Here is a 20,713-nt window from a genome sequence, read left to right as displayed (position 1 = left end):
AGATGGTCCATTTCTCATGGGTCTGGAATGGAAAGGGATCTCAGAAGCCATCAAGTTCAAACCATCTAATAAAGGAAGTGAAAAGACTCACTTAGCCATATAGGTACTAAATTAAAGGGACAGAATTGAAACTAGGTTTTCCAGCCCCTTACTCATTCACTTGCCTCATGGTCAGAAGGACCAGAATTCAGATCCTACTCTGACACTTAACAGTTGTTGGTCTTGGGCAAGTCATTTCATCTCAGAACCTCAGTTTTAAAAAATTTTTAAAATAGAGGTAATCATACCTCAGAGGATCAATGGGAAAATCAAGTGACATAAAGTAATTTGCTTATCTTAAAGGTATATAATTATTTATGCATCCACAATACACATACACACACAACATACATGTGTGTATATATATATATATACAACATACATGTATATATATACATGTATGTTGTGTGTGTGTGTGTGTGTTTGTTCAAATCCAGCCTCAGACACTAGCTGTGTGACCCTGGAAAGATCACTCCTGTTTGCCTCAGTTTCCTTATCTGTAAAATGAGCTAGAGACAGAAATAACAAATCACTTCAGTATCTTTGCCCCAAAGGGGGTCACAGGGAATCGGACAAGACTAAAATGACTGAACAACAAATATTATATATGTATGCAATATATATGTTAATTATTGTTTCATTTTTCAATAAGTATCAGCAAATCAGCAATAGGAATTAATATTTATTGAATTTCTTTACAATCAGTTACAATCAGTGACAAACACTGGGAATAAAAAGATAAAACTGAAACCTTTCTTAGAGCTTACATTCTATCATGACCCTCATTTATTCATTTATTCAATAAGCATTCATTAAGTACCTACTATGTGCTTCAGCAAGGTATTGAGGATGCAAAAAGAGGTTTAAAATAATCCCTGCTCTACTAGAGCTCATGTTCTCCTGGATTAAATGCCAGCTTGGGTCCAAAAATACCACAACAGGACATACTTGAGACTCGATTTTTGACTATTACTAGTTTCTAGGACTAGTCAAGGCATCATATAGGTTTCACAGGAATTCGTATCCCTGATTTTTTAGGGAAGTAATGATTTCATTTAGGGAGTGGCTAGATAAACAATACGTGTAGTACAGGTCTTGGAGTCAGAAGGAGCTGAGTTCAAATTTGACACTATCTGTGTGACCTTGGACAAGTCACTTAAACCCTATCTCCTTCTCCCCAAAAAATAATAATACATTTTCATTCAAACTTAGAATAATCTATGAAAGAAGGAAACAAAATCTGGCGATTAAAAAAAACTTTTATTGATGCCTTTAATTTCCTTCATATTCATATTCATATATTACCTGCTTTCCTGTTCAACATGGCATCTTCTCTTGTAAGTCAAAACAAAACAACTGATAAAGGGATCGCATCTGACAGCATATTCAATATACTGCCTCCATTCTCCTCCACCTTGCTGCTGATAAGAAGGAAATAGGTGCAATACTGTTCCCCAGGACCAAGACTATTTATTACAGTTACTCAGAATTCAATTTCCTTTCTATATATTCTTCATTTATAGTCTTATGTATGGACTATTGAGCAGCCAATAGGAATAGGAATAGTCAAACTGAATCGCTTCCATTTGAATTGTCTTGGGAAGATTCTGAAGATCACCTGGCAGGATAAAATCTCAGACACTGAGGTCCTTTCTCCAACTAAACTGCCTAGCATCCCAACTCTACTGCAGAGAGCACAATGCCACTGGGCTGGCTATATTGCTTGAATACCAAATGTACATTTGACCAAAAAATTATTTGATGGAGAACTCACATAGATCAAGTACTCACGAGATGGTTAGAAAAGGAAATACAAGGACACTTTCAAGGTCTCGCTTAAGAACTTTAGAATCTATTACATGACATGGAGACCCTGGCACAGGACTGCCAGGAATGGAGTGCCCTCCTCAGAGAAAGTGCTGTGTTTTATGAGCAAAGCAGAATTAAATTAGCGCAGAAGGAACGTGAGATGCACAAAGTTAGAGAGGCACCTGAAATGTTCCTAGGGACTATTTTATGTCTGACTTGTGGCAGAGCCCTCTGAGTTTCAATTGATCTGATCAGCCATAGTCCCACACAGTATAACTCGACTCAAATAGAGTGATGTCATTTTGGTCCTTTTTGAGAACAAAATACAATAACCAGCCAACCAGTTAATAATCATTGATAGTCAGTGTATGTAATATTCTCCTGGTTCTGCTTATTTTACTTAGCATTACATCATACAAATCTTCCAAGGGTTCTCTGAATTCCTGATATTCAACAGCTACTTTCTCATATTCATTTACCTCTAGAGTAGCCAAAGCAGCTTTGAAAAAGAATATGGCAGGAGAAAAAGCCAGGAGCCATCAACAAACAGCCTTTTTTTTCTGGGCCCATGACTGCCCCTGAGTACAGCTCCCTACTGAGAGCTTCTGTATTCAGCTAAAGACCGAGGAGTCAGACTATCACCTTCAGTGTCACAGACCACAAAATGTGGTACATCCCATGTCTCATTTGTCCCATTTTCTCTCTTGCTGGTCCCATAGAGAAACTTGACCACATTTAGATAAATTTTGGTGGTTGTGAAACTAGCACTTTACTTTAAAAAAAAGAAAAAAAAGGCGTGTAGAAACTAGCTGGGTAAATCATTGTATTTAGAAATAGAATGTCCTTTGTTCACTCAAGTCAACACATCCTAAAACCTTCTAGCTAGAAGGTCTAACTTTATATTAATGCTTTTTGCCCCCGATGCCTAATTGTCTCCACATTGTATTTAATGGGAAGATCGTCAGAATGATACGCACTCCAACAAAGTCACCAGACTGCTTTGGCCACAAGCTTCTTAGCTATCTGGATGATTTGTTGCCGTTCCCTTTTTTGAGGCACTGAAGAACCAGACAATATAGCAGCTTGTCCTCTCTTGGCACTGAGATAAGATATCACAGAAAATCTCTCCAGAATTTTCTTCTCCAGTATACACAGACCTCGAGATTGTTTTTTCCTCTGTATACCCATGTCCCCTCAGTGATGATACAAATTATGGCCCTTATTTGAGCTAGAATGCAATTTTCTCTATTTCCTGTGATCCAAAACATTGCCTTTTTGATGAGGATGCTTGTTAAACTTAGTCAGGCTGACTCAGCTTGGCTTTTGACTCTCAGATCATCAGGATATGTCACAGCTTAAGACTCCATGGGTATGGCCTTCAAGGATCCAGAGTGACTTCCTAGCTATAGTGAGACATCAGAAGAGATCATTAAATGAAGTGATGTAATGGGACTCTTTGGTCCCCTGATCTTTACTAGGTAGGGCGGGGATGGGGGGGGGGGGGGAGAAAGGAGGAGCCTGGGTCGGGAAACCCTGAATCTTCTGGTTTTGGAATAACTCTCCTGATTCTAACCCACTACCCTCCACCCTTAATTCATCTGAAGATTGCTCCCTAGCCCACCACCCTTAATTCATCTGGAAATTGCTCCTTAGCCTCAGTCATAAAATAAACATGTACTTCTTAGCCTTAAACTATAGGATAAAAGTTGCTCTGTCTCTCAGTGCTTTACTACTTTCCAATCAGAAACTTAACTTGCTTAAAATACTCAGTGTCAAAATAAACCCTTTTTTTGTCAACTTAACTTGAAGACGGGGACTGCAAATTCTTTTGCAAAACCTGTGACACCGACCTGGGGACCCCCAAATGTGGTTAGGGTATCTCATCCCTCAACAAAGGAACTATCCACAGTTCTTATAAAAACTAGACCTCTTTCTTTGTTCAGTACATCATAGAGACATCTATTCCTTATATTCCTTATAAAACAATTCATGGCTCAGTGTTTCACTAAAGCCTTCCTTTGGGTCAATCCACCAATGGCACTTTGCCTCATGATGTCTTTGCCCTTTACCCTTCCCATATGCCATATGGTATCTCTCCTAAGTCCACCATGTTTTTCAACCCCCTTCTCCTTCTTTTGGTTACTCATTCCATTAGGGTGCTAAGTCCTATTCAGGCTTTAGCCTGTCAGCTAACAGTGTGCCCCAACCTCTTGAGTTTTCCCTTTCTACTGGGTAACTGAGTTCCACTAAGGAACTTGTCTTTCATATGCTTTCCCATTCTTTTTCATATTTACCATTTATGGTGTCTATTGTATCCCTTCATTTTGTCTGTAACTTCTTCCCCTAAAATTTAGTGGTTCTCAAAGTCTGGTCCAGAGCATCCTGGGAATCTGAAATTCTTTCAGAGAGTCTACAAATTCATAATTACTTTTTATTTTTAATGTGATCAATATCTATAACTATAAACCACATAAACAAAAACTCTTTGGACAGATCCTCAATCATTTTAATAGGATAAAGATATTGAGAACAAAAGTTTGAGGGCCACTGCTAGTAAATAAACCTATCTTTTGCCAAAGAGAATAATCATTGTGAATTCTTCACATGAACAAATTCCAATTTTGCTGCTCTCCTAAAGCACATCTGGTGCCATATCATTTGCTACATCAGCCACATCACCCGGATGGATAGGGATATAAAAGAGGTATACGAACCAAACATTTGTTTATAATAAATCACAATTTTGTGACCCCTATTTTCAATTACAAGATTCCAGGTGGGATCACAATCCATAGGTTAAGAAGCTGGGATTTAGATGACCTCTAAGATCTCTTCTGATGTTATATTTGCTTGAATCTGGGAACACAACAGAAAAGGCTCTTTGAGACCGAAGAATGGAGCACTAAAGCCTGAATGCTGGCTTTGCCAGATTTTTGTTTTTATTGAGTCATTTCAACTGTGTCGTCTCTCTGTGAATCATTTCAATTGTGTCCCCTTTCTGTGAGCCCATTTGGGGTTTTCTTGGCAAAGATATTGGAGTGATTTGCCATTTTCTTCTTTAGCCTAGTTCTACCTGTGTAATCTTGGGCAAGTCACCAACAGCTAACAGTTTCTTCATCAGTTAAATCAGTTAAATGGCATCCCCCACTTCAAAATCTTGATCTCATCATTGTATTTTCTAAACATGCTAAATTGGGAAAATACATTTAAAATCCTATTTAAAACTGGAATAATTGACATAAATAGCAGATAAATTATCTCATTTGAGCCCTTTCACAATGTTTTGAGGTAGATGCTACAAATATCATTATTCCCCATTTCAGATGAAGAGGAAATCAAGAGTTTAAGTTATTTGCCCAGGATTATACATCTAATAAGTGCTGGAATCAAGATCTGAGTCCCAAGTTGAGTTTTCTTTCTATCTTCCCACATTATACTCTAAAAATAATTCTAATAGTCTACCTAGTGCTTTATAGGTTACAACATTTATTATATTATTTAAGCCTCACAACAACATTGCAAGGAAGGCACTACAGGCAAATATTACAATCCCCATTTTACAGATGAAGAAACTTGAGGCTTAGAGAGGTGAAGTAGGATCAAACAGCTTGTAAAAGTCTGAGGCAGGATGTAAATGCAGATCCCTCTTCTCTTCTGGTGCAAGACTCTGTCTCACTTATATTGAATTGTCCCTTTAAGATACCTTGTTTATTTGCTTTACAGAGAACAAGTACTTCTAAAATATTTCTGAAACTATTGTTGAATTGAATTTATCATATGTGATTCAGACAAATTTTACATATATGTGTATGTATATAAAATAATATTTAATTTGCTACTCATCTGTACACATCTATTCTTAGATATTGTTGGCATAAAAATAAATTTCGGGGAAAGAACTAAACCCATGTGTTCTACAATAAACCCAAGGATCTATGCACTGGTTTAATTTTTTTAAAAATAGTGGTATTTTTAATCTCTCCTGAGATCACTCTGTCCCAGCTAGAAGACATCTCAAGGTATTACAGTATGCTTTCTAATCTCAGAGTTCCAAGACAACAAGTGCTTAAATACTGAATTGCTTCAGAACTGTACAATATTTGTTTTTTCAGTATCTCCTAGATCTGACAAGATACAAAGCTTTTTCTTGGTCTTAATGAAGGATAGTTTCACATCCAAATATAGTGAAAATCAGATGTTATATCTATTACTGAACTGAAGGGTCCAGGGTAAAGCATTGCCAACTAAGACAATCACTGGCAAAAATCAAAGAATAAGGAACTAGATTTGCCCACTCCCTCCCTTACCTCCCTTCGTTCCTTCCTCTTTCTCTTCTCTCTTTCTTTCTTCCCTCCCCTCCTGCCTCCCTTCTTTCCTTCCTTCTTTCCTTTCTTTTTTCATTTCCTCTCTTTTTCTTTCTTTCCTCTCTTCTTTCCTTCTTCCTTTATTCTATTCTATCTTCCTTCTCTTCCCTTTTCCTCCCTCTCTCCATTCTTTCTTTCCTACCTATATTCCTTCTTTTGTTATTTCCTTCCTTTTTATTTATTTTTCTTTTCCTTTTCTCCCTTTCTCTTTCTTTCTTTCTTTCCTCTCTTCTTTCCTTCTTCCCTTGTTCTATTCTATCTTCCTTCTATCCTCTCTTCCTCCCTCCCTCAATTCCTTCCTTCTTTCTTACATTCCTTTCTTTTTTCCTTTCTCTCTCTCTTTCTTCTCTTCTTTCCTTCTTCCCTAATTCTATTTATCTTCCTTCTTTCTTCCTTTCTTCTTTTCTTTCTTCCTCCTTCCCTCCCTCTCTTCCCACCTTCTCTCCCTTTCTTCCTTCCTTTCTCTCTTCTTTAACATTCTCTTTCCTCTTTCTCCTTGCCTTCCTTCTTTCTTCTCTTTCTGCCTTCCTTCCTTCCTATGTTCCTTTTTTCCTTATTTCTTCATTCCTTTTCTCCTCCTTCCTTCCCTTCCTTTATTCTTTCCTCTCTTCCTTTCCTTTCTTCCTTCCTATTTTCTGCTTCACTTTTCACCTGTCTCATACTTATTATCCATGGCCCTAGGCAAGTCTTTTCATTTCCCTCAGCCTCTGTTTCCTCATCCATAAAATGGACATGATAGTACTTGCTATGAAAAAAACAATTGTTCTCACTATCACTCTCCCCTTTTGTCCTTCCCTTTCCTTTTCTCCCCTTCTATCCCCCCTCTCTTTTATCACTCCATTATTTTTCCTTCTCTTCTAATGAAGCTTTTGAACTGTCTGTTGGCTTTCCAGCACTATAAAATTAACTTAACTCCTTTGACAATAAGTCTATAAGCTTTGTGTCCTGACAAGAAAGACCCAGATACATTCAAGTTATCTGAGAATGTAAGCCTCTGTTAACTCAAGACTAGCTACCAGCCCAGCCTCTCTTACATGCACACAGGCTCAATAGGCTCAGAAGAGGAGTGAATGATCATATTTACAAATTCTAAAAGATCATGTATACATTCTAGTGGAAAGAGCATTGAATATAGAATCAAAGGAAGTATATTCTAATCCAGGCTCTTCCACTTTATTTTCTGAGTGACTTTAGGGAAGATACATCTCTGGTTTTGATCTGTTTTCTCATCTGTTAGCATTATGAGCATTATTATATTCTCATCTGTTAGCATATCTGAGAGCATTATGAACTGGGTAAACTTTTAGGGCTTTTGGCCTCTTAGCCTATGATTCCTAATGAAAATAGACTAGATATTTCTAAGCTTTTGGAAAATAATGGCAGTGGTGTGTTAGTAAATGTTTAACAATCAGCAAAAAATGTGCCCACACTTTTAAGTTTAATCTGCAATATTACCATTTTTCTCCCATCACTTTATTAGCTTAGATAACCAACAAAACAATAAATCAAACCCTTATTTGCAATGTTTGCTGATTTCCAAGGCACAAATGCTCACACAGAAAATTTAACAATTGTCTCTCCCAAATGGTTTGAGCTGGCTCTGCTACACCCTTGTAATGCACCATTGAGCAACCACCCCTCTAAAGATTCAGGTATTTTCTGTGATTAGTAATGCTACCTCCTACAAGACTTCAACAGTCATAACCCTTCTACATCGGTAATCCCCTCTGAGAAGCTGAGTTAAAGGCAGTTCTAGTCATTGATATATGTCACTGTCTTCCATGAGCTTTTCTCCCGCAGATCTCATCCGCTCCAATCTGGTAGAAATTTCATCTTCAGCCCTGTTCAGTCCTCCAACATTGTCATATACTAAGCCATCAAAAGATGGCACTAGTCCCCTTTCCCAGGGGACCTGCTCTTTAACAAATAAACACTAGGAATATTTACCTCTCTAACACATCTCAATTATTTTTTGCTATTATTGCTATCATTCTGAACTTGATATATATCAACCAAACATAAACATTTCCATATCCAAAAAAAAAAAACAATTATAAGGATTTATACAAAACTACAAGTATCTATTATATATAGCTAGGATTTTTTTTAGAAGTATATAATAATTCTTAGTTCCAAAGCTGTCCCATTTATGTATATCTTCTTCAGGACTTCTTTCTGTTACCATCTGCATATTTTTAAATGCATCATTGACTCTTTGGTTAATTTTTTTTCATAAGTGACCATCCAACCTCAATTCTTCCCTCTTTCAAAAAATAAAAAACTCTCCTTTGTAAAATACATTTATATTATATATATATGCTTGAACACACACACACACACACACACACACTTAATGTCATAGTTAGGCAAAATAAATCCACACATTGGCTATATCCAAAAGTCTCTCTCATTCTACTAATCTATCATCTTTCTGTCAAGAAGTGGGAAAGATGCTTCATCATGACTGTCCTGGAGTAATGATAGGTCATTGCATTATACCTTCAGTGTTTTTGAGCTTTTTCTGAAAACCCATCTCCATAGCCCTAGTCTGTAAGCTACTTGAGAGCAGGAACTATCTTTTGCCCCTTTTTGTAACCCCAGCTTAGCATAGTGCCTGGTACATAGTAGGTGCATAATAAATGTTTATTAATTGACAAATTAGTGAAGTTTCTCAGAAGCTGAAGAAATGATTTCCCTTTGTATCTCATAAGTAGGTCTTTGTGTCTTTTTCTATGTAGACTCATGATGGTTTGTGGCCATATTTTTCCTCTTTCACTTATTCCCTAGAACTATGTTTGGAGGCTATCTCCCTCTGGGGTTTACTGCCACACGTAGAAGTATTAACTATTCTGCCTTATGGCAAAAGATCATCTAAAAAAAAATCCTATGGCACTCCAGATCTCTCTTGTGACTGCATGTCTTTGTGGGTTAGGGCTTTTACTGATACTTGAGCTCCTCCCTCCACTTTCACTGGACTCAGGACAGATGGAATCCAACTTTGGCTATTCTTAGAGACTAGATTCTATGGCCTTTGCACTTTAGAGCCTCCAGCTATGGAGGGAGCCCATCCTGCTTCACCAAACTGAGAAAAACAATACATTTTCTCTCAAGAAAAACAGACCAAGAATTAGAAAGGACCTCAGAGCCCTTCTAGTCCATCTCTACCTGATCAAAAATCTCTTCTATACATACTCAGGAAGTAATCCCCTGACCTTGGGTTGCCTCCAGAGATGTTGGGTTGCTCCTCAAAAAAGGAGCATGGCCAGTGAGGTCCCCTTAGCCTCTCAATACTATCATTCTTGTTATTCTGTGCTGAAGAAGGAATCCAAGGCTTCCCAATACATCACATATCACTTTTGAATTGCTCAAATTACTAGGAATTTTTCCCTTAAAACAATCCTAATTTTGCCTCTTTACAGCTAATACTCATCGCTCTAAATGCTTCATTCTGAGTTTAACCAGAATAAATCTAATCCATCATTACTTTTACTATCAGTAAAAGGATGATTTGTCAGAACACAGGGAAGTGATGAACTTGTATCACTTTGGGCAAGTGACTTGGACTCCCTGAGACTCAGTTTCCTCTTTTGTCAAGTGAGTTTTTCTGGATGATCATGATCCTGAGATAGTGATAGCTATAACTATGATTAGAGACCCAAACCAATTCTATAGGCTGATTAGAATTTTTATAAACCTAATAATTTGTGGCCATCAATAAGCTATTATTAAGCATTGTACTATGTGCTAGGTATACAAAAGAAAGAAAAGCAGTTTCTGCCCTCAAGGAGTTTACATTTCAATAGGGAAAAGAATATATAAACAACTAGAAGAAATCTAGATTTGTACCAAGTAGATGAAAAGTAATCTGAGAGAAGAAAGCAGCTTGTATAGGAAGAGGAACATGGAATTCGAGCTAAATGTCAAAGGAAGTCAAGGAAGTTAAGAGGAAGGATGAGGAGAAAGGATGAGGAGAGAATTCCAGGCATAGGGGATAGTAGTGCAAATACGGAGTCTGGAAACAGTGTCATATGTGAAGAGCAAAATAGACTAGTGTAGCCACAGAGAGCACACAGAGGAATAAGGCTTAAGATTGGAAAGGTAGGAGAAAGATATTAACAAGACTGGCATCTGATATTTGTTATGACATCAGAGACAGATAGCATCATAATGCATAGACTGCTGGGCCTGGAAACAGGAAGATTTATCTTTCTTTACTCAAAACTTGTCTCAGACACTGGCTAGCTGTGTGACCCCAGGTGAGTCACTTTACCCTATTTACCTCAATTTTCTTATCTGTAAAATAAGCTGAAGAATGAAATGGTAAACCAATCCAATATTTTTGCCAAGAAAATCCCAAATGGGATCATAAAGAGTTGGACACAATTGAAAAATGACTGAACACACATATAGACATGAGAGGGAATGTGATATAAACAAAAGCATTTCAGACAAGAGTCAGGAACAACTGCATTCCAATCCTGTTTCTGATATTCAGTGGCTTCTGAGACTTCCCTACTAAGATAATAGTTTAGGTTTGTCAGATTGCTATAGGGATTTTCCTATGTGGCTAAAATCACCTATCATATTAAGTCTAAGAAGGTTAGTCACATAATCATTTCACAAAAAAAAAAAAAAAAGAACTGAGTCAGCTCACATGTGGTGAGTATGGCACCATTCAGCAATTTTCCCAAAAGGCTTGTAAAAAAGCAGGAAGTCAAAAAAGGAAATCAAGATGACATGTCATGATTTTTTCTGACGAGAGACCAGGAAGAGAAAAGAAAGTCAAAACGAAGATTTTTTTGAGATATCTTTTGTGTGTATATGTATGTTTGTGATTATATGTAAATACACAGACAGACATATAGATAGATGGATGGATGGATGGATGGAGAGATATATAGATAGGTGTATATGTGTGTATCATTCAATTTGTATGAAACAGAAGACATGTAGTGATAAAAACTATCACTGTAATTATACCGTAACACTACATCCAAATGGATTATTCCCCTTTGTAAACCTTCAAGACCCCTGCTCACAAAAATCTTCAGAACCTGAAGATGACAGAAAAAGCCAGATTATTTTATTTGTTTATTTTGAAATGGGTTGAATTTGACATAGTTTTGATGAAGGATCAACACCTGGCCCAGTCTTTCTAGTATTGCCCTGCTCGATCAAATACCACCACTTACAGGAGAGCACCTGAGTTTGTGAGTCACCCCTAATTTACAAGACACTAAACTTCTTGAGGGCCAGGAGTGGTTTTTTGTTTGTTTGGGAAGTTGCCTTTCTTTGTAACCCCACAGTTTAGTACAATCTAGTACATAAAAAATAATATACATGTTAGAGCAGCTAGGTGGCACCATAATGGATAAAGCACCAGGGCTAGAACCAGAAAGACTGGTCTTATTGAATTCAATCTAGCCTCAGACACTTATTAGTTATGTGACCCTAAGCAAGTCATTTTATCTTATTGGTCTCAGTTTCCTCATCTATCAAATGATCTGGAGAAGGAAATAGCAAACAACTTCAGTATCCCTGCTCGAAAACCCCAAATGGGGTCACAAAGAATCAGACAACTGAAAACAATTCAACAACAACAAAACAACAAACATTTATTGACTGAATAGACTCGAAGTATACATAGACATAGAGCTGGAAGAAAATTCACATCACTTAGAGCTAAGGATTCAAGTCAAGTCATCAAGCATTTATTAAGAAGCTACTATGTGCCAAAACACTGTTCTAAGCTTTTAACAATTTTTGTGTTATAGGTCCCTTTAAAAGTTTTGGTTTAACTCTCTGGTTTTATATATATATATATATAATTTATAAATTAACTGAGCAAAGAGAGGTGAGTTAGCTTGTCCAATGGAACACAACTAAGAATAGAATCCTAGATTTACAACTGGAAGAAAGACCACTGAATCTTGCCCCAGCATTTTACCCATGAGGGAACTGAGCTCAGAGAGGGGAAATGCCTAGACCAATATCACATAGGTAGTATATGACAGAAGCAGGTTTTGAAACCAGGTCTTCTTGAATCCAAATGTAGTATATTTTCCATTGTAGCATAAAGTGATCAGTGATTATGATTTGGAGAATCATCATCTATCAGGCCTGGGAATCAGAGAAGAGGAGTGAATGCTTACCTTGGATCATTAATTTATTTGTTTTGATTCATTTAAAAAATCATAATTAAGGAATTGTAAACAACTCTGATTTTCTAAATGACCCTAATTGAAATGTAGCAAGGATAAAATGAAAGTGTCAGAATTTTTTCTGAGTATGTAGGGACAACAAGAACTGAGAATCTGGGCCACCACCCCTGGGGACAGAGCCAAAAAAGTGAGTCACAGCAGCTGCTATAAAGCCTGATCTGAGAAGCTTTCATTCATTCATCAAGCATCTGCAGCGTGCCCATGACATGCCAGGCACTGTACTAGGTGCTAGAAGATACAGAGTCCTTGAATGTAAGGAGTTTTCATGGGAGGGATGGTGGAGGCAGGAGAAGGGAGAGCAGGAGAGCATGATAAAAATATGTGTAAGTTTCAATTCCGAGAAAGAGGGCAGATCTCAAACTGAAACATCACATTCCTTTTGATTATGAATGTTGTTCTTCAATTGTGTGACCCCAGGGATCACAGCCCGCCAAGTCCTTCTGTCCTTTGCTATCTCATAAAGCCTGTCCAAGCTTTTATGACACCATCAATCTATCTCATCCTCTGCCACACCCTTTATTTGGAGAAAACTTTCCCAGACTGCCAAAAGCATCCATGATACACAGATAAGGCCCACAGAGATCCAGAAATGTGTCCAAAATTACACATATAGGGATTTGAGCTCAGATCCTCTTGAATTTGATTGGGAACCTCTATTTTGTTCCATCCTGCTTAGGACCATATAATACTAGCAATGGGTTTTGCATTTGGTGTTTTGGGTTTTTTTTTCCTTCATGTTTCATTATTATTAAATCATGGAATCTTAGGACAAGGAAAGAATCTGCAGAGTTGTGTCAGTCATCCCTCTACTTTGAGCAAGACTTCCTTTAAGGGACCTTGGAAAAATCTGCTGTCTGTCCTTTTCTTAATCATCCAATCAGCGATCAACATTTATTAATCTCTGACTATGGATGGGCCAGGCACCATGCTAGGAAATAGAGATAAAAATACAAAGGGAAAAAATAATCCCTCCACTCAAGGCATTGACATTTTAAACACCCAGAGAAGCTTTCAAAAGCTTTCCCAAAAACTACTCATAGAAAATTAAGATTTAAAAAAATACAACATTCATCATTCAGTAAGTATTCCTAAGTATTCCCTATGAGCCAGGAACTGAGCTAAGTGTTAGAAATAAAAAAAATTTTTAAAAATTTAAAAAAAGAAACAGTACCCACCCTGCCCTTGAATTTTGGGAGAATGTTTTACTTTTCTTAATTTGTGCTTTATTAAACATCTCCATGATTTGCACAAGGTGGATACTGGATAAATGTTCATTAATTAATATTTACTTAGGGGAAGGGAAAAAATGGGGGAGGGAGCAATCATTAACAGTATATAGTAATTAGTATATATATTGCTATTAGTTATTATATTGGTATCAAGGTGAGAGACTATGACAGAGAATATATATATAATATACAGCAATATTTAATATATAATTATATAAATATATATTATAGAAATATATTCTATTTGTAGAAACCTTATATTTATAGAATACATTTTATATCATGCATAATATAATTGCACATACATATCTATCTGTCTATATCTATATCTATAAGCATAGATATAGATATACATCTTGGATGAGATAATCTCTAAGGTTTCTCTCAACTCTAAATTTATGATCCTATAAACATCTATATTGACAGTTAAGAGCCCTTGAAATGCTGCTATTTATACCTTTTCTTTTCTAGGAATCCTTTAAATTTGTCTGTTACATAAATTCACTGAGGATTCTCCCACCATGGTATTAAAGCCACATAGGAAGAAAAAAAAAAAAAAGCTTATTAAAAAAAAAAAAAACCAAAAAAACACCAAAGTCCATTCACAATGTAGGGACAAAGAGTTACAGGAAGGGGAGAGAAAGGATGTGTCCATTTTGTATTTTGACAATAAGCCAAGTATTAAGCCACAATTTATGTTCAGAACCTAAGCGGGTTTGGAAATAATGGTGATGGTTTCTTACCACGCTAGACACCATCCTTCAATGAAAGCTCTATTGTCTCATCGAGGATTCAGTTCCATCAATGCTTGACACCACTAAAACAAAAAACAAAAAATCAACTGAGTTGTCTCTATGGGATAAATGGGTTCCATGGAGATGGGTAGAAGCTCTGTCATCTCCTGAGTCACTGGTAGACATGTGCTCCTTCCATGAGTCTGTTAACCTTAGTCTTAATCATGGAATCAGGCTCTGAAGGCAAAAGAGACCTGAGAGAGGTAGAACCAAGTTGTCCTTCATCTTTTCAATAAGTAGATCTAAGTTTTTATAAAGTCGGGTGTTCCCTCCATGGGATGCAAATCATAGCCTATTCATACTTGCCCAACCTGTCCAGATCATCCCAAAAATTACCTATGGGAGGTCCACCCAATTTTCTGCAAGTACTGGAAATTTTCTTTGTTTTTTACTGACATTGAGAGAGTGTTACTCCACCTCCTCGTACTACTATCTCCACTATTATCACCACCACCAACAATAATAATAACTATACAAATAGCATTTGTACAATATTTTATGGCTTGCAAAGTGCTTGACAAATATTACCTCATTTGATCTTCACAATAACCCTAGGGGGGAGGTTCTATTATTATCCCCATTTTACAGAGGAGGAAACTAAGGCTGATAGAGGTTAAGTGACTTATCCAGGATCATACCAGCTAGTAAATGTCTGATACAGGATTTAAATTTAGATCTTCCTGAATCCAGCACCTAGTAAAATAGGCTTTCCTTTTTCTTGTATTTTTATCCCTAGTAGCTGGCACATAGTAAGTGTCTAGTATATGTCTGTTGACTGACTCTGGTCAACCATGTGTCATCCCATGATCTTAACACTTTCTCTATCACAATTGGCACCTTGGTGCCAATATAATAACAGTAACCGCAACAACAACAACAATAATACCACTATAGAACATTCATTAGGACCAAGGGGAGCATTTCAAATTCTACTCTAGGGCTCAATCACATTATTTTTCCTTTTCATCCTCTCTCCAACCTCTGAGACTGTCTTGATTAATAAATCTTTGGACAACCAAACTCCTCTCTGGACCCTGCTTTCATATTTTCTCTTCCCCGAGACTTTAAAAGTCTTTCCCCAAAAAAGCATGTTACTTAATCAGCATGATTCTGCCTCACTTAATCATATTTGGTTAAATCTGTAAGCTATTTCACATAACAAATGGCAAATCTTTGTAATCTGTAATAAATGTCTGATTTGATTGCTTCATGCCAACTGAACTATTATTCTTTCCCAAATGTACTTCATACTTCAATAGGAATTCTTATTTTTTCCTAAGTTCAGAATACAATAAATGTAAATAAATAAAATAATATAAAATTTAAATGAAAAAAAAGTGTTGATTGGTTGTCTCCCTCCCTTGCCCCCCAAGTAGATTTTAAGCTCCTTAAGGGAAATGATTGTCATATTTTAATATTGTATCCTCAACTTATAATAAAATATCTTGCACAAATAGGTACTTAATAAATGTTTGCCACTGAATTGGACAGACATTAGTGTGATGGCATGAAGAATGTTGTTGTTAATGCACAAGGAATTATACCCATGGAACATAATGTCCTGTAGAGTCCCTAGAAGTTTCTGGAAGGACTCCAGTAGAGCAGGGTTACACCCTGCTTCAAACATTAGTCATCCAAATGCTTCTTCCATGATGGATTTGGATTCAGAGGATCTGGGTTCAAATTCCAATCTCTCGTTTGCTAGCAATGTGGCCTTATTCAAATCATAAAGAGAATTGTTAACGAAAAAACATGAGCCACTACCTCCTTCCTTTTAATTTGTAGCTCTAGGGTGTCTGGGACACTAAGAGGTTAAATGATTTGTCCAAGTTCACACAACAAGACAGAGAATTGGAACTCACATCTTCCCAACTAGCTCTTTTCCATATAGTGGTCAAGCTGTCTCTCAAATCAATTCAAATTAATCAACAATTGTGTATTTGTTTAATAAATACTTGTTAATTACTTTAACTTAAATTGAATTGTATTGCTGGAGAAACATCTGTATGCAAACTCTGTTTCGAGGGCTAAAATCCAATATGAATGGTCAAGTCTCAAGACTTAATAACTTCATCTATATGTGCAAAAATGTTTGTGGCAGCCCTTTTTGTAGTGGTAAGAAACTGGAAACTGAGTGGATGCCCATCAGTTGGAGAATGGCTGAATAAATCATAGTATATGAATGTTATGGAATATTATTGTTCTGTAAGAAATGACCAGCAGGATGATTTCAGACAGGCTTGGAAAGACCTATATGAACTGATGCTGAGTGAAATGAGCAGAACCAGGAGATCATTGTAAACAACAATAATGAGACTATACAACAATCAATTCTGATGGACATGGCTCTCTTCAACAATGAGACGATTCAAAGCAGTGCCACTTGTGCAGTGATGAAGAAAGCCATCTACACCCAGAGAGAGGACTGTGGAAATTGAGTGTGGACCACAATATACATTCTCACCCTTTCTGTTATTATTTGTTTGCATTTTGTTTTCTTTCTCAGTTTTTTTTTCTTCCTTCTTGATCTTATTTTTCTTAAGCAGCAAGATAACTGTATACATATGCATACATATATTGGATTTAACATATATTTTAACATATTTAACATATATTGGACTACCTGCCAGCTAGGGAAGAAGATAGGGGGAAGGAGGGGAAAATTTGGAACAAAAGGTTTTGCAAGAATCAATGTTGAAAAATTACCCATGCATATGTTTTGTAAATAAAAAGATTTAATAATTTTTAAAAAAACTTAATGCCCTCACACCTAATAACATAAAGGAAGATCACTCTAAGTTACTGGGAAGGGAAAGGGGGGATATGGGAAATGAAGGCAAAAATTTTCTCTTTATACAGTCTTTCTTTCCTCCAAATAAATAAATCCTAATATAATAAAATTCGCTATGAAAAGGGAGGAGAGAGTATGAGAAGGAATGAATTCAAGTGGAGCAGCAATGATATAAAAGCCAAAGGGTGGCAATAAAAATGCATTTTCAAAAAACACAAGGTAAGTGAGAAATTGTAGTACAGTAGCTAGAGAACCAGACTTTAAGTCAGGAAGATTTAGATTTAAAACCTACCTTTGACATATCCTGGATTGGGTGATTCTGGGTAAGTCATCATCTCTTGGAGCACTCCCAGGCCACTTTCTATGACTAAATTGCATCAGTAGAAAGAAAGTTTCCTCCACTGAACAAATCATAGATCTGAACTTTTTTATTTTTATTTTCTCAGCAGAAGGAAAAAATCTAAAGGCAGGAAGACAGAAAGAGGAAATAAGAACAATGCTGACTGGGAGGAAAACCTCAGCAGGGAGGTGTTTCTCCCCAGTTGTTAGTGCTTCCCTACTCCAAATCCAATAATTTTATATTAGTATGTTTTAAACCTGTGTACATGTACTCCTCAGTAGAAACAGAAGGAATTATTTTTTATTTTTGTTTTGTAGACTCTTTGCCCTTTCCCCCTTCTCTTTGTGCCTTCCAACACATAGAAGGCTCTTAACAAATGTTTGTGGCAATTGGATCAGATTGAACACAATTAAATTCAACAATTATCAATTGGTATTTAATTTACTCCTTTTATCTGTGAAATGCCATTGCATTACCCTGATTATTACTTAATGAAACCATTTCAAAATAGATCACACATGTGGTTCATTCATTGTCATCCTGATCATCTTCACAGCATGACATCTGCTCTCTTGCCATCACCCTCATCTCTGGATACCAGTATTTGGACTATCCATACCCTGTTTTCATGGCTCATAATTTTTTACTTTCTATAGATGGCAGTCCACTATATCCACCACTTTTTTCTCCATTTGCCACTGGATTTCCTGAAGTTTTGAATCTTCTGCCCTCATGGCTTTGTTTATCAATGTTACTTTTTAATAAATGCACATATTTTCAGTGACCCTGAATCCCATTCTCCATAGAACTTAGCTATTTATTTCACAGACAGGTAATGTACAGAGAACATCAATTGAAACAAGAGCAATTGGTTTTCAAACCCTACCTATAGCATAAAAATGCCTTGTCCTAGCTAGATCATAAAACAACTACCATCACTACTAACAAAGAAAGATAGATAAACTCAGTTCAGTTCCTCAATGAACTCTATAGTCCAGACAAATGGACTTTTTGGCTGCTCTACTCATATGGCAGCTCATTTGGTGCTGGCTACCATGTCCCCTCATGGCTGGAATGTCCTACATCCTTATCTCAATCTCCCAGTGTCCCTAGCTTCTTTCAAAACTCAGCTCAAGCCTCATCTTCTATATTCTCAATCATGAGTATGACCCCCACCAAAAACAAACAAACAAATAAGCAAATAAATAAACAAATAAAAATTGCCAGCTGGCTATTTTGTATCTAGATAAGTAAACAAATATTGTCTTCCTTCACTAGGATCTAAACTCACTAAGGGCAGGTAATATTTCCTTTAGACCTTTGTATCCCAATGTCTAGTCTAGTGCATTGAAGTTAGTGGCTGCTTAATAAATAGATTGGGATCTTAAGGCAACAGACTCAGATCCTAAATCTGATATGTACTAACTCCCTAACATTGAGTAAATACTTAAATCTTCCTGAGCCTACATTTCTTCCTCTGTAAAATGAGACAGTTGAACTAAATGGCTTTCCTTTCTACCTTTAGATCCGTGTTCCTATGAGTATTGATTGTTTGAATAAGCAGCTCTAAATTATGTGTAAGATACCAGATGAGGCATGGGGGAATTCAAAGATGAATAATAGAGCTTTTTAAACACTTTGATCTATGCTTTCTAGCTTTGGATGTTTGAGGGGTTTTTTTGGTTTTTTTTTTTTGATCGTTGTTATTGGTTTATTGTTGTTGAATTTGTGAGATCAAACCAAAATAATCCAGGGACTGTGAATGTTTAAAAAAAAAAAAAAAGTACCTCAAAGCACTTACAGTCTATCGGGAGGGGATGAAGTGTATTGGGTGGGGAGGAGAATTCATCCATTTAGATTGCAAAATATAAGGTACAAAGAGATGAAGGTGAAAATGAAATCATGCAAAGCTCTCAAAGGATATTTGAGGAGGAAAACAGCACAGCCAGTTTATGGAGGAAATGAGAGGAGGAAATAGCCCCTGAGCTGAGCCTTGAAGAAGGAGAAAGATTCTAAAAGTCAGAGATAAGGAAAGAGGGCATTTCTAGCACTGGGGAATGCTTTAGACAAAGGCACAAAAGCCAGAGATGGCTTGCTAAGTTCAGAGAAACAGTCAGCATCTATAATATATAGGATAATATCAAGTCTGAAAGATGGGATGGAGACAAAGTGTAAAATTTAAATGGTCAGAAGTCAGGTAGGATAGGTGCCATAAAATTATAGTTATAGAAGAGTTGGACAGAACCTTAGAAGTTCATTTTATGGGAGAGGATTCTAGGAAGATGGCAGAGTAGGCTGGCAAATTTCAAGTTCTCCATATTTCCCCCACAAATAAAACCAATTTGTACCTCAGAGCAAACATAGACTGGTAAAAAATCAAGATTTGGGGCAGACCTGGGGCAGGATTTACTGGTCTGAAGTGCAAACACCTCCAGGCTAGCTCCGTAGAAACATCAAGTGGGAACCCTAGGACTAGCTGGGTGTGTGCAGAATCACAGAGACTTTCACCTCCCAGACTATTTCTGGAGTTGGAGTTTGAATCCAGGAAGACTGAGGGAACCTTGCTGATTAGGAAAGCCAGGCCCAGCTGTGCTACTTTTTGTGCTCAAAAAGGAACCAGCACACCAGGAGTGCAAAAGTAGTGGGGCAGGGACATTGCTGGCTGTGAGTAATTGCTGAAGGAAGGAGCTCTTGGTTTAGGGTTCCAGATCAGAAGAGAGAGTTGAAGCTTGAGGCACCATCCCCCCACATCATAATTAGAGGTGTTTACACTAATACTTCTTATTAAGAAAAAAATGAATTGACAAAGAAAGAACCCCACTACAGAAACATACTATGGTAATAGGGAAGATGGGACTTTGTTTTCAGAGGAGGACACTGAAGTTTAAAAAAAAAAGAGCTTCTACCTCAAAGAGTAACATGAAATGGCTCCCTGACCAGAGAGAATTTATAGAATTTAAAAATCAAATGAGAGACATTGAAGAAAAACTAAAAAAAAAAAAAATTAAAAACCATCTAAGAAAAACAAGATTATGAAAAAAAGTTAACCAACTAGAAAAGGAGATACTGAGTCTCAAAGATGAAAATAACTCCTTGCAAATCAGAATTGGGAAAGGAGAAGCCATT

General features: G+C 36.8%; 1 long non-coding RNA gene across 1 annotated transcript in view; it reads right to left on the bottom strand.

The window, feature by feature from the left end:
• Positions 1–753: 753 nt before the first annotated feature.
• LOC127537962 (uncharacterized) overlaps positions 754–20,713 on the bottom strand; it is a 36,578-nt gene continuing 16,618 nt past the window's right edge. The window contains exons 2-3 of the long non-coding RNA XR_007947653.1: positions 14,406–14,479; positions 754–3,251 (exon numbers count right to left, since the gene is read on the bottom strand). This is a non-coding gene — a long non-coding RNA (uncharacterized LOC127537962). The remainder of the gene's footprint in view (positions 3,252–14,405; positions 14,480–20,713) is intronic.

Source organism: Antechinus flavipes, chromosome 5, assembly GCF_016432865.1.
Source record: "Antechinus flavipes isolate AdamAnt ecotype Samford, QLD, Australia chromosome 5, AdamAnt_v2, whole genome shotgun sequence".
NCBI classification, from domain to species: Eukaryota; Metazoa; Chordata; class Mammalia; order Dasyuromorphia; family Dasyuridae; genus Antechinus; species Antechinus flavipes.
Note: the sequence above shows the minus strand (reverse complement) of the source record. Positions and strands in the feature narration are given on the sequence as shown.